Raw genomic sequence first — 4,537 nt, forward strand, 5'->3', positions numbered from 1 at the left:
ATCTATGTGGATCAGGAAGATTTTCTTGAGGAAGAGACATTTAAATTGGGATATAAATAATATGTAGGAATTAATGGTATATCCTGATGGGGTGGAAAAAAAGCCTTTAAGACAGTGGGAACAGCTTTGAGACATAGGTACTATAAAGAATTAGAAAAACTAAAAGAACTCCAATGTAGACAGAATGTAGATGAGGTGAGGTGGTGACAATATATGTAAAATTTACAAAAAGAAATCATTGACTCAGAAAGTAAAACTTTGAAAATGTTTGCAAACTTAATTTCCATGCTAATTCTGATTTTAGATGTCTATTCTTCACTGGTTGACATCTAAAAGGTCCTGTATATAATGCATCCTATTAAATTGGAAACATTAAAGTTTATTTTCAAACATTAAAATATCCTTCAAAATTATTTCCAACAGCTTCCCCTCCCCCAGTGAGTACATGTACACACCCTGGCATGTGCGCACACACACACACACACACACACAATTGGCTTTTATTGTCTCTTATTTCCTGGAACTCCAAGTCATCTGAGCTTCTTCTCTTTTCCTACTGCACTAGATTTAAAGAAAATATTCATTTGATGAGAGCAAAGACATTCCAAATTCTCCAGTAACCACAAAACTCTGAAAACTACGAATAAATGAATGTACACAAGATGGAGTGGATTTCATTTTTGTCAGGCTTGTGACTTTTATCCCTGCCAAGAATTTGGTTATTGCTTCTGCATTCCTTTTAGACTGTCGACCTTGACTGTAGAAATATTATAGCTTCATAGAGAAGGAATGGAAGCAGAAATGTCTGTATACCAGACAACACACAGTCACATTTTATATAACAGCTACACAGCAAGACTATTTTACTGGTAAATTGAAAATATCAGTCAGAGCTATTTCTATTATATCCAAATATAAATTGCCTGATAAATGTGGATGTTAAGGTGATATACAAATGTGTCGATAACAGACAGTCCTTGGAAAATGCCCTTTGAAGTTATTCTGTTCTTTAAAACGATTATTATTGAAAGCAAACTGTATGTCAGTGTACTAGATGCTTCTCATGTGTGGTTATACAAATATGAAAATAACTCTAGGAAGTGGGCATTAGTAGAGATAAGGAAAAATAAGGCTTCTACAATTTCAGCAACTAGCCCAAGTACTTAAGTGAAGGAACCGGTATTCAATCCTAGGACTTCCTAATTCCAAATCCCGTAGCCTCAAGGACTTTATCATGTTTCCTAGAAGATCACTATTTCTTTAGTTTTTGGGTTTTTTGTTGTTGTTGTTTTGTTTTGTTTTGTTTTTAAGATTTTTTATTTATTCATGAGAGACAGAGAGAGAGAGAGAGAGAGAGAGAGGCAGAGACACAGGCAGAGAGAGAAGCAGGCTCCACGTAGGGAGACCGATGTGGGATTTGATCCCAGGACTCCAGGATCATGCCCTGGACCAAAGACAGATGCTCAACCGCTGAGCCACCCAGGCACCCCATCTTTAGTTTTGATATGAGATTTCAAAGTGCTTTGATAATTGTATTCCAGTTATTCTACCCAAAAGCTGATCTCCCTAAAAATGGTATGTAGTATGAATATAAAATGGAGTCTAGGAGTGCCTGGTAGCTCAGTCAGTTAAATGTCTAATTCCTGATTTTAGTTCAGGTCATGATCTCAGGGTCCAGATCAAGCCCTGTGTTGGTTCCTCACTCAGCAGGAAGTCTGCTTGAGGATTCTCTCCTTCTATCATCTGTGCCTCCTCCTCTCCCCTTGCTCATGTGCTCACTCTTAAAAAATGGGGGGTTGTCAATATGATTCTCTTTCAAAGAGTCATTTCTTTTGTCCTTGGGAGAAAAAAAAGCAATGATCTCTTTTTTTTTTTTTTCTGCATCATCTATTATTTCCTCTTTATCTTCCTCCTGAATATAAGAACCATTATTACATCACTAACTCTGAACTCTCCCTTTTAATAATCTCATCCAAATACAACATTTTAAATGTCACTAAAATGAAAGTCAGTCCCAAAACTCTCTATTTTAGTCTCTGCCCTGAACTTTCATCCACTATTTTCAGTCACCTGAATACCATCCAGGTTTACCACGTTTATAACCTTCAAGTCATTTTACCCCTTCTCTCCTGCTCTTATTGATAGCGGTAACATTGCTACAATATTGATTGCTCTGCTCTCATCTTAAAATAAATACTGTATTCAATTCAAGAAAACTTAGTATATCATCAACAAAATATAGAAGCCAGTTTTTCAAGAAATTTTCATAGTTTTTCATTAAAAAAATGTATATAGAGAACATAATACACACCACATACTGACCATGTACTTTTCATCACTTGTTTTTTCTCTAATGTCCAAAAATTGGTAGAATGATGCCATGTTGAATCTATGACCTGGCAGATTTTATCGAGGAGAAAAAGTAAAAAGGATTTGGTCCAATATACCATGTTTGGAAATGCTGTTTTGTCTCAGGGTTTCTTGAAGAAGTTTCTAGTGCAGTCAAATAACTGTGATTTCTTTTGGTTATCACCTTTTGTTTTTGTCCACTATCCTTATGTTGCATATAGTTGACTCCTCACCTAAGCCATATTAACAGCCCCCAAACTACTATTTGTCCTTGCATTACCTATGCATTTCATGGTCCAGTCATCATTTATAATACTTCAGTACACTATGGGCATTTTTAGAAGGGTTATATGTCAAGATTCCCTCCTCTCACTCACAAAAAGGAACATTGTTGTGATGGTTAAGAGGTTATTTACATTCTTCCTTATGATGTTTTCATAGTTCCTGGGAGTTTCCATTAATGGCTTGCTCAATTCATACCTGAGGCCCTTCCAATAAATTCTTTTGCATGAGTTAGAGTTCTTATTGACACATTTCTCTAAGATATCCTTTTCCATCCATTCTGTACACAGCTACTTAATCTTCTTAATTTAAAAGTGACTACTTTTAAGTTTAACAATCTAAGAGATCTAAAAGTGAAAGCAGAATAGCATTCAGAAACATAATATGTTAAATATGAAAATAGATATGAACCTGTGACATCATAAAGAAATCTTTTCCATTTTTTATCAGTAAAACTAGCACAATTGCAGTAACACTAGTGTTTACCAACAACACTAATGAGTATAGCTTGTGTGCACATTTCGTCTCTAATAGCATTCTTCACTAAAAGGGAGGCAAGATGGCCTCATTACATAAGGCAGGAAAATTCAGATTAGGTCTGGAATTTCCAGTTATTGTTACATATTAAAATGCTTTAAAGAATGACAGGGACAATGCTGGAGGCAGGGAGGAAGCAGCCTTTTAAAAGGTCTAGTCCTACCCAAATTAAATAATTTGAAAATAAAAATTAAAAAGTAACTGGGGAGGGACTGGGAAGATGGCAGTAGAGTAAGGGGACCCTAGGTTTGCCCCATCCCATAAATACAATTAAATAACTATCAAATCATCCTAAACACCCCAAAAGTCAATCTGAAGAAGAAACTCCACAAGAAGAGAAAAGTCCACATCAAAGAAGGAGGGAAGAGCAGACATGCAGTTTGAGAGAGAAACAGATCATTGTGAGCCACAGTCATGGAAGGGAGCCACAGTCATGGAAAAGAACAAGAGATAGACTAGAGAACAGAGAAGTCCACAAGGGAAGACAAATACCCATAGTAGTTGGCTTGGAAAGTGAGAGCACCTAAATTTTGTGAGTTCTTGCAATAGTGGGGCTCAAAGCCTGGCGTTTTAAAGATTAGCATGCTCAGCTCTGGGAGAGTTTGGAGGACATTGGGGCTGCCCTTGGAGAAAAGACCTGGCAAACAGCCCATGGACATACAGCAGGGAAAAAATGATCTGAAATGAATCTGGGGGCACTTGATGGGGAGATTAGCTACTTATCTCAGAGCATGTTCCAGGAAAGCAGTGTTCATGGAGAGACCCTTCAGGGAACAAACAAATTGGCAGGTGACATTTCCTCCCTCACCCCTCATAAACACAGAGCCACCTGTGGAAACCAGCACAGCATGGACACTTGCTAACTAACTTGCTCACACCAAGACCCCTGCCCCAAGTTCCAGAAGAGCTGCCCTTCCAAGTTATGCTTTTCTCATTTCCAGGACAATGGGCCCCTTCTCCCAGAAGACTGACCCAGACTCCTGCCAACACCACATCTCCCAACTTGGGAGTTTTCCAAGGCCTCAGTTCCAGTGGCAGCAGTGACAGGTCTCATTTCACAAGCAGACCAGAGCACACCTAATTAAAACTCACCAAATTCAGGCCAGGGACCAAACACTGCACACAACAAACAAAGAGAAAGAGAGTGTCTGCAGGCGACTGGCCTGAAGGATAGAGCAGCCAGGACACAACAGCAGAGTGCATGCAAGGAAACACTAAAGACTCTCCTGGAAGCAGCAGGCCCTGGGAAGAGAGGACACTACACTGCAGGGCAATAAAAGACTTCTTCATCATAAAGCCATTACCCTCAAGAATCGGAGATGCAGCTGACTTTCCCAACACACAGAAATAGACACAGAGACTTAGATAA

This window comes from Canis lupus, chromosome 11, assembly GCF_003254725.2.
Source record: "Canis lupus dingo isolate Sandy chromosome 11, ASM325472v2, whole genome shotgun sequence".
Lineage (NCBI taxonomy): Eukaryota > Metazoa > Chordata > Mammalia > Carnivora > Canidae > Canis > Canis lupus.